At 45.5% G+C, this 11026-nt stretch overlaps 1 protein-coding gene across 1 annotated transcript in view; it reads left to right on the top strand.

The window, feature by feature from the left end:
- Window positions 1–11026, top strand: part of LOC149335555 (trissin receptor-like) — a 311374-nt gene that overhangs the window by 216613 nt on the left and 83735 nt on the right. The window lies entirely within an intron of this gene.

The raw sequence follows: 11026 nt of genomic DNA, 5'->3' as shown, positions 1-11026 counted from the left end.
TCTGCGTGATGAATCAGAATTTCATTGATTTTTTACTGCCTTAACATGACTGTGTAGTGGTTCCGAGGTGACCCTAACTTGTGTGTCCCTGCACATAATTGCCTCAAGAACAATAGGGGCGGAAGCTAAAGCACATGCCGTCAAATTTATTTCTCTCCGAGATCAAGAAAAGAGGCGACGGAAAAAAAGCTGCTCATGAGCAGCTTGACGAAGCCCGGCCCCCTTGAATACAGTTCAGAAGCAATAAAAAAATATACAAAAATCTCTGAATGTGGCAACAAGTATTGTACAGGATATATACATATAGATGGCAATGACGGAGTTTTATACATGAGATGCAAAAGTAAGCGGATAACAAAATACAATGCACGCAGTACAGGGCGTAGTCACTACAATGTGAAGCAAGAAATGACAATAGCTGCACAAAATAAAGAGGAAAGGAATATGGACATGAAGGGATATGGATGTAGCAGTGTAAAGATGACTTCAAATGAATAAAATCTTCTTTTACACTTCCAACGCAGCTCTGGGATAAAATGTTTCTTGAAGAGAGCCCTTGATGGCAGTGTTCTCTAAATGGTAACGTTGACTCCAAACACGTGATGCTGAAGGTTCCAAATATCATTGTAATTTATTAGGCTCATGGTAAAATATCAATTATATTCACGCTAAAGCGGTTTGTTCGCAATGCATCTTAGCCGTCCACACCGGCTTTTGAAAACAAAATTACAGAGCTTCAAACAAATATCGATATCTGTATACATCACTGCAGAGAATGCTATGTACGAAGCTTCGTATTCCAGGCATCATAATAAACAGACGAAAATCAATTAGTTTCGAACAGCAGTACATCTGGTCTGGCTTGACACGAAACGAACCTCAACATGCGTTTTGAAATGAAAAGCCCGCGCAACAAAGTTCGCTGTACTAATTTAAAAAATTCAATCAGAAATCCCTGCATTCTTAATTAGCGCCCGCGCAATTACCAGCTTCCTGTGGCATTTGGAAATGCGGTTCTGAGCATGCTCTTTGCGTTCCGTCGTATCGTTTTATTTTGTGCTCTTCCTATTTTCAATCTTCTAACTTGTCCGGACACGTAATAACCGCTTACAAGCGGTTAAGTAACGGCTACAAGGACTTACGCAAACTTGCGACGACAGTTTGTTTCAGGGACAGAGGTATTGAAAGCGAAAACTTCTTTTCCTCACGTGGAGCGAGTCCTCTTCTGCAAAAAACTTGTCGTATGCACCTGTGCCCACGCTGAGCAGACATCCTCTTCTGAACACGGAAAGCGAATCAACAGATTTGTTTGTTGTTCCTTTATGTGCTCCCAAAAATTTCATGCTTCCGTGGCTGGAAAACTCTCTCGAGTATGCAGTTGCTTTCAGTATTTAGTCCCGTGCTAAACACCAGTGCAAAATTTGTCAATACTGTGACAGTCTCCACAACTTCTCTTTCTATAGCTTCGATCTCCTGAAAGCAATCCTGATTTTCTTATTGAGGCCGGGGTTTCTTCGTGGTTGAAATGGCAAGTATGGGAGGTTTTATAACTGTGTAAATACTGATTTATTTATTCAGATACAAACACTTAATTCGGGTGACATAGCAGAAAAAAAAGGTAAGACGCTAATTGAAAGACTGAGTTGATCGCTAAGAAAGAAATAATTGCAAGAAATTCTCAGTCGCGTAACGTGACAGAAAAGGCGGGTCCGTTGAGAGCATGCGACCATCACATCCGCATCTGAGTCTCTAGCTGACCAGCATGCATCAAACTGGTCATGCCGACTTATAAGACGCTTCCACAATAAAGGCCCAGAATACTACTAGGAGACCCTTGCAAGAGCAGCTGTGACACTGTTCCAATACACGCCAAAATTTACGGGCCCGTCTCTGTTATCTTCTCTATTTAGAACACAGATTCGAACACAGGTGGTGGTATGAGAGGAAAGCCCATTGAAATCTCTCGTTTTTTTTTCTACTCTGCAGCATTAAAAAACTCCGAAGTTGCAGACGGCATCGACCTGTTTAGAGCTTATTACGTTGCGAGAGTTTCGAAAGAGGTCTGTTAAAAATTTCCTCCTTCATTTTTTTAAGTGAAAATGGGCGAATCTTCGAATTCCAAGAGCTAGGAGGTTGTGTGCAGCCCCTCATGTGCAATATATGAAACCGTTTTAGCGAGGCTTACCCTAGGATTATTTACTTGTGGGGAAAAAACGGAAAGAAAAGCGTTGCCAAATAGGTTATCGTTTCTGGCGTGCTTTAGCGCAGTTGATCTAAGGGCAAAATATTTTCTACTTTACACTGCGTTCAACTTATGGTTGTTTCGCACATAAAAGTTTCTCAAAAACTGCATGCCGACGCCTAGAGGTTCAGCCACAGGAAGCTCTTAGTTGACGCAGAGATAGTGCGATACTTAGCGGAATCATCACTGAGTTGGAGCTCGCATCGATGAAGTGAGCGTTGTTCCAAGTTCTTACGCTGTTCATAATGCAGCAGCTCCTGAAAACGGAGAAGTATGAGAAGCAAGTAAGCAAGTTACTGTGCTCTAGTAGAACTGACGCATAGCGTTATAATGTACAGTCTTTGTCAAAAGTAACCAGGCTGCACGTTTCTCAGTCGTGCATTAAAGCTATTATGCCAGGCCTCAAGCTCTAAATCTCTGTATGGTAAGAAGAACCCCTGTTCTCATCTTCAAAGAACTTTTTGATCTTTAGAGAAGCTGTGAGGGTTCTTTTATACGAATGAGAAGGAAACCATGGAGCATGGTTACTTTTGACAAAGACTTTACATGCTTATGTCTAACATTGATCAATATATAGCGGGAGACCATATTCACATCCATGCTATTGAACATTCTGATAAGACGGGCATAGCAGGTCTACTCAGCAGCAGCAATGTAGCGTATTAGTTCGTTTGAAACTGTTGGCTGTTGGCTTTCGGACATTCCTTTAGTTTGCTCACCTTCAAAGATAATGTAAACTAGGACGCATCATTAGGGAACCTCTACAGCGAACTGTAGTGAGACACGGCACCGCCGTCCATCCCTTCAGTAGCACTGTTTCTGTTTATAGCGGTCGTCCGCGAAAATCGTGTCGTGTAACTCCTTATTTACTGCGCGCGTATGCGACATGCTCTTCGGCATTAAATAGGCAGTCAGTTCGAGCAGCGACTAAGAGCGCTGGTTCATTAGCTAGCCGTCCTCTGGAACTAATTGCTATAATGAATGGCACAATTATTTTCGCAGTAATTGCATAGCATGGTCGTTAGTTTCCTGACTAGGCTAACTAGAAAAACCCCTGCACTGGGAGTGGCAAACTGGCCAGGAAAACAAACACTACGACCTTATGGGCAGTTTGCTGTCGAGCTCCAGTTGCTGTTCCAGCTTGCGCCTCGCTTGGTCCAATCGGAAGTTAAGCGGGCGGAAGCCAAGCACAAGCCAAGTAGAATCCAAAGCCAAATGGCAGAGAAAGTTTGACCTGGCCTTTTCCGATTGCGTTGAGATCTGTGTTTTTTTAGTACTAAGGCGAGGCAGGACGGCGTAATTGCTTGTGCCGGTCCGATTGCTGTTCACCGCATATGAGTCCAAGTTGAGCCATTCTTGTAATAAAAGCAAAGTTTGTGCCGGTACTGGTTGCCTTGCCTGTGGAACTTAAGAACATTCGTAAAGCTGTTCACGAAAAACGCGCGATTACATTTATTCTGCTGCCGGCGTCTGTATCCTCCTTCAGGGGTCCTTACCGTCTCTATGCTCCTATGGTTTTGTGCTTCTATACTCAGCTGGCTGGCCATATTGATTCGTGTCAGGTTATCAAAACTGCAGTCACGTAGAGACACTTTTACCGCCGGGAACAGCCCAAGCCAGAAGAAGCAAGGTGCTGCGCTTGTTGTAGCAAACGTTACCAACGTCCTCACCCTTTTGTTGTGGCGCAAGACTGTGCGTCCCATCGCCTCATGTTTTCTGTGCCACGATTATTTTTGTTTCTTTTTGTCTGATTGTCATGTTTAGCAAGACAGCGATCCTCCGCGTTCTTTGAAGACAAGACACTGGCAGAGAAATGGCGATGGGATTCAAGCGTTACCATAAAGAACAACATTCGAAGCGTATTCCGTATTTCTCGCGACTTCTTTTGCTAGAAAGCAAAAATAAAGGACAATGATACTTCTTTTATGGAAGGAAAGTTGCGGTCATGAGGGCAGTAATCTATCGATACTGATGGATAAGGGCCAACTTCAGTTTGTCCTCCGAGTTCCCTTGAAGAAGTGATAAATGCGGAAATAAAAGAATTCACTCTGCACTCAGAGGAGAGTGTCACTCGCAGCTACTATTGCGTGACAGAGCTCACTTTCTCGACCAAACGCAAGCCAAGCCAAATACGGAGTTTCCGCGGCATGGCACTGCCGCAATGAATGAAGCGCTATTTAAGGAACTTCTACCGACGGTGCCCTCTTTTTCTCGGAAGGTGATATTGAGCAAATTTTGTGCTATCGCTATTCCCCAAGACTTAGGCAAGCCTGGTTTGTGTGCTCTCGCGTCAAATGCATAAAGAAAAAAAAACATTGCAGTTCGTCGTGGCTATTGTTGGCTGGTGTCCTCAATCAGCGCCGGTAGCCTGCAGCGACTGGTGGGGAGTGGCCAAAGCACGTTGGTGCTGGTGCAGATTTTATCTATAGCTAATGCGCCACAGGCAAAAGAACAACATATAAACGAAATATCAGAACGATTATCTGCAACGTCAAAGCTTAAGTACACCCTGCCAAATCTTTAGCTATTGTCCGCGACGGCCGCTTTTTCTGCGCTCCTCTACTTTGCGACAAGCAAAATTGCGGAAAGCTCAATATTAAGCACGGGCTTAGTAAGCCTGTCCTTAGATTCTATGTTTCCACAAGTTTTCTCTGTCATAAGCTGAAAGAGCAAAATAAGAGCGGCCGTCAAGCATGCCAACTAAAGATTTGGCCGGCAGTAAACCCTTCGTTACTCAGGAGATGTGCTGCAAAACATGATTAATGATTTATGCAGGCAGAGCAGAACGGTAGGTCTTAAAATTAACATAGAGAAGACCACAGCAATGTTTAACTGTCTCTCCAGGGAACAGCAGTTGACCATTGGTAGCGAGATGCTGGAAGTGGTAAGAGAATCCGTCTACTTAGGGCAGGTAGTGGAGGGCTGACCCGTATCATGAAAAGGAAATAGAATAAGAATGGGGTAGAGCGGATATGGCAGACAGTTACAGATCGTGAATGGCTGTTTACCAGTATCCGTAAAGAGAAAAGTATACAACAGCTGTATCCTACCGGCACTCACCTACGGGGCATAAACATGGAGGCTGAGAAAAAGGGTTCCGCTTAAGGACAACGCCGCGAGCTTTGGAAATAAAAATGACAGGTATACGTTTAGAGGCCGGAATCTGGCTGAGGGGTTCAGGGAACAAACGCGTGTTAAAAGACATCCTAGTCGAAATCAAGAGGAAGAAATGGGCCTTGGCAGGGCATGTAATGCGAAGACAAGATAACTGCTGGTCCTTAAGGGTAATCAAATCAAATCAAATCAAATCAAATCAAATCAAATCAAAAATTTATTTTCAACATTGATACAATGTTGATGGCTTCCGTGACAAAAAGCTGTGAGGACAGCTTGACTAGGTCAGGGAACCATTTTGGCAGCAGCGACTTCATATACACTTCAATAATTCAAATACAAATGAAATGTGCAACAGAATACATACATTGTCTTACTTACTGAGTACAATAGTTAAAATGCAAGTGAATATTGTAACGGAATACGCGGACTTCATTCATCAACTTAACTACGCCACAAAAGAACAATGTGCCCTACAATAAAACTACGCAACAAACGAATAAAAATTAGTACCATAAAGCGTTTTACACATGAGATCCCGATGAGAAGGCAAACACACACACTCACTCTGTATGGCCAATTTCACAATCGCCACTCAAAATCATAAAACAGTCTTAGAAAATTGCCCAGAAACAAACATGCTGCGCAATGCGGTGCGCGTTAGGGCAATGGAACCAGAAAATTGTGTTTTAATCTTGTTTAATAGAAATGGTACGTTGTACGTTAATGTTTGCAGAAGATAATTAGTGCGTGGCCGCGGTACAAACCATTCCTCAGACGCTCTGGTTCGATATGTGCGAGTTTGCAAAGTAAGAGTACACAGCTCCTTCAGGAACTGCTGGTAAGATACACTTGAGAAGTACAGCAGGTATAGTAGACGGTAATCGTAAATCTGTGGTATACTGACCAACTTGAACTGAGTAAAGAGGTCATGAGTGTGGTGAAAGTATGAAACATTAGCAATGCAACGAACAGCTTTCTTTTCGAGCCTATGTAGTATAGTTATGTTTTTTTTAGTAGTAGTGGCCCAAATTAACGTGCAGTAGTTAATGTGGGACCGAAAGACGGAGTGAAAAACTTGAAGTTTAATGTTAGTTGGAAAAATATCTCGAGATCGACGTATTAAGCCAACAGCGGAAGAGAGTTTTTTCACCAGTTGCTGTATATGCGCATCCCAAGTCATACGGTGCGATAGTACCACTCCTAAAACCTTGTGCTCTTTGACTATATCGATTGTAGAGCTGCCCAAGCGGAGCCCGCCAATCAAACTTACTGGTTTGTTTTTTGAAGCAAACAGAATGGCTTTTGATTTTTTAGGATTTATTCTTAAACAGTTTTTGCTCTACCAATCAAGCAATTTGCAGAGAGTTTCATTAGCGGTATGCAGTAGGTGAAAACTATTATCTGATGTGAAAAACAAGCTGGTATCATCAGCGTACAAAACAAACTTGACATGCTTATCAATACGAACCACATCGTCCACATAGATATTAAACAAAAACTGTCCCAAAACGCTGCCTTGAGGGACGCCGCATGGTATTTCTTTAAAGGACGACAGATTGCCATCGATAACTACAGACTGCATGCGTGTTGCAAGGTATGACTTTAAGAGTGAGTGGGGTACGCCCCGAATGCCATAGTGATACAGTTTATTAAGGATAACAGTATGGTTGAGGCAGTCGAAAGCTTTGCTATAATCTACAAACACCCCAAGCGTTAGTTTATTTGCATCCATGTTTTTGAGTATCAATTCCTTTTGAATCAAAAGGGCAGACTCGGTAGAGCACCCTTTTCTGAACCCATGCTGACATTCAGAAAGAAGTTTATGCTTGGTAAAAAAGGGGTCGAGACGAGACAGAATAACTTTTTCAAGACCTTTTGAAAACACTGGGAGAACTGACACTGGTCGGTAGTTGGCAGCATTATTTTTGTCGCCGCCTTTATATATAACTGAAACTTTTGCGCGTTTCATGTTTAGTGGAAAAAAACCCGTCTCCAAAGCAAGGTTATAAATGTGTACGAGGGCTGGACAGATGACGTCGAGGACGTATTTGACCGGTCGGACCTGGATATTATCTATGTGAAGGCTTTTACTGTTCTTTAGTGACGTAAATATGTTGTAAACCTCAGCTGTATTAGTTGGCACCATAACAGAGTGGATTCCAAGAAAAGGTAAGCGTAGCAGGGTGTGGCAGAAAGGTGGATGGACGAGATTAAGTAGTTTGCGGTGATACGGTGGCCGCAGCTGGCAAAAAGGACAGGGTTAACTGGAGAGACATGGGAGAGGCCTTTGCCCTGCAGTGGGCGTAGTCAGGCTGATGATGATGCTGATGATATCCATCGTATTTCGTTTGCTCACTGGTACACCCATGCACTTTCTCTACTTGATATAACAAACAAAAGGCAATCTGGAAAATACAGAAAGGCACCTAGAACAAACCGCCGATATGGCTCAGTGGTTAGGGCGCTCGACTACGGCACTGGAGTTCTCGGGTTCGAACTCGGCCATGGCGGCCGCGTTTCGATGGAGGTGAAGCGCAAGAGGCGCCCTTGTGCTGTGCGATGTCAGTTGCACGTTAAAGATCCCCAGGTGGTCGAACTTATTCCGGAGACCTCCACTACGGCAACTCTATCTCTTTTTTCTTTAATTCTCTCGTTTATCCCTTCAGTTACGGCGCGATTCTGGTGTCCACCGAGACGTGAGGCATTACTGCGCCATTTCATTTCCTCAAAAACCAATTTTTTAGAAACCTAATGCGAGTTCCGCTCAAACGCTCAAATGGGGCGTGACTAATGAGGTCATAGTTGTGCGTACATTTTCCAGCCGCTATTCTCGTGGCCCATGTTGCAGATTCCGCCCTATATGGTCTTTTCGATGGCTGTCATTAGATGACAGAAACAACGGTGGGAAAAGCAGCGAGCAGGTGGTAACGTCCAGCGCACTTACACACTGCAGAGAACTTAATAAAAGCGACATTTCTAGGATAAAGCAGTGAGCCCGGCCAACCAATAAAGTGGGCTGGTTGGGGAAGGGGCTGATTGAGATAGCAGCCCGTCTGTAGCATTCGTCGCTTTCTGGCTTCTTCCCGAGACCGGCGGAGTCTGAAAGCATCCAGGTAGGAATTAGGTTTGTGGTTTATGGTTTATGGGGTTTAATGCCCCAAAGCGACTTAGACTGTGAGAGACGCAGTACTGAAGGGCTCCGGAAATTTCAACCACCTGAGCCTCTTTAACGTGCACATACATCGCACAGTACACGGGCCTCTAGAATTTCGTCTCCATCGAAATTCAGCCGCCGCGGTTGGGATCGAACTCGCGTCTTTCGGGTCAGGAGCCGAGCGCCATAACCACTGATCCACCGGGGGTGCCGAGTAGGAATTAGGGTTGGAAATGGGCTCAGAGGGGTTATCTGCGTCCTTTCTTTTTTTCATGTCTTCGAATGTCACCCTGATCACGGACGCTCTGGAGCTGGCGGGGCCTCACAAAACGCTCACCGCGGCCGCGCCAGCTCTGGGGCCGACATCTGAACGTGCTCATTAACGTCGAGAGAAACACTTTCGGTCACACGAAGGAAGGAGTTTGGTGGGTTTCTAGACCTTGACAGGCGGCCAGGAACCATTGGTCCTCCGCAATCTTCTTGGTTCGCTTTGCTCCCCTGCATGCAGTTGTGTCTCCAGGTTGGAGCTGAGCAGCACGGCGTCCCACCGCTCGGAGCTGCAAAGCTGCATTAGGTCCTGGGTTGTGGCGTCCTTTGGACAGTTCTACATGATGCGACCATGTCAGGCTCTAATGCCGCACTTCGTGAATAGGGGCAGCATTGACCCGCGGAGATGTGCGAGTACACTACTCGGTAAAAAATTGGATTGTTCTGTAGGTGTCTCCAGGTAATTTCTCGTGCCTTACTTACAAAAGAGTGGGGGGGGGGGGGGGGGGGGGAGAGTAGTGGAGTCTGCATAGCGATAGGTGATGTAATATACGTTACCAGCCGGTACCTTGCCGAGTGTAGATAGATGCTGTCCATCGCCCGGCTGACGAAACCATGGGACGTGTTCGTGGGCCGTCTCGTCTCGCTGGTTGGAAAAGTGGGCTGGCACCCACATCACATGCATAGGTCGAGAGAGCATGTCCAGAGGTACATATGATGCATGTGAGGGTTGTGGAGCTAGTCCGGAGTCCTGAGTGTCTTTTATCACACGATCTGTCTACGGGTTATAGGTTTGCCGGCCGCCAGGTTTAACACACAGCTTATCGAGAGAACAAAGCATTTTTTAAGCAAATTTGCATTACTTTTTGATGCCACCTGCTTGCTCTTATCGCAACTTGGCTTGCGTTTTGAATCCATCAAAGCGCTCGCAGTCAAAGCCACACCTGGCGTTCGTCAGCCAACTGGCCTAGATCAAGGGCACGTAGGCAAGGAACGCTATCAGTACGCCTCTAACTGGAGAGACTGGTCTCGCGTTTGTTGGGGCGCAAGCATGGACGACGCAAGCGGCTGACTTATCAAAGGCCTCACACACCGCACAAATTACGAGCCCTTCGCGGTGGCTCAGTGGTTATGGCGCTAGGCTGCTGACCGAAAAGACGCAGGTTCGATCCTAGCCGCGGCGGTCGAACATCGATGGAGGCGAAGTACTAGAGGGCCGTGTACTGTGCGATGTCAGTGCACGTTAAAGAAGCCCAGGAAGTCGAAATTTCCGGAGCCCTTCACTACGGCGTCCCTCATAGCCCGAGTCCCGTTGGGACGTTAAACCCTAATAAATCTAAACCTAAACACAGTTTACGACTAACTATGAAAGGGCTTGGATACCTGTGGAAAACCGTGGAAGAGACGAAATAGCCTCGTTGGGAAAAGGTTTATTACATATCAAGACCAACCAACACTGAACGGTGTGCTGCTTTAGTGCAGTCAGCATCTCGAGAACACGTGACGACTTGGTCTTGTGGCGGCGCTTGGCGCTAGCTGACGCAGTGACGATCAGCTCAGTATGGCCAAAACAGTACACACACAGAAGCACTGCGTCCGTCCCACCTCCGTCGTTCTCGTTGTTGAAAGAAAAAAAAAACACGTCGGATGACCACAAACTGCTGCGCACAGAAACACGGACGCCGGTGCTTAGAAAACACCTAAGCTCATTGTTTCCAGTCAGGTTGCCGTGGAGGAGAAACGCCGAAGTAGTAGTCTCCGTTCACCATCAGGCCCCTGTCGAGCTTGAAGATTGCCATCACCATGATGAAGGTCAGTACCGCAACAACAAGATATAAGAAAAGATCCCGCAGCGGCACAACGCACCTCAATGAAGACATAGTATACATTGCTGAGAACTTCGAATGGGAGAGATAGAGCGCCTCGATTTGGTCTCTTGCTTTAGGCTGCGCCTTCGGCTTCAACTTCGGCTTTTTCTATGCCTACGTTTTCACCCCTGTGATACGGATTGTGCGTACTGCTCTGAAAAGTGAAATAAATAATGCTTTACGATTGTTTTTACCTTTGCTAAAGCGTTTGAAACCGGAAAAGGCATGAGCGTAAGCCAAAAGTATGGCTTGCCTTGTAAAAGGTAAATTTAAATTTTGAACGCCCCACCTTTGTTGTTTTTTAGGACTGATCGAAAGGCACATAACAAATTACGAAGTCAGGCACTCTCCGCGCAAGCCGAATTCGGTTGAAACGCG

Source organism: Amblyomma mixtum, chromosome 7, assembly GCF_055824585.1.
Source record: "Amblyomma mixtum isolate Tamu chromosome 7, ASM5582458v1, whole genome shotgun sequence".
Taxonomy (NCBI): domain Eukaryota; kingdom Metazoa; phylum Arthropoda; class Arachnida; order Ixodida; family Ixodidae; genus Amblyomma; species Amblyomma mixtum.
This window is presented reverse-complemented; position numbering and strand designations above follow the sequence as displayed.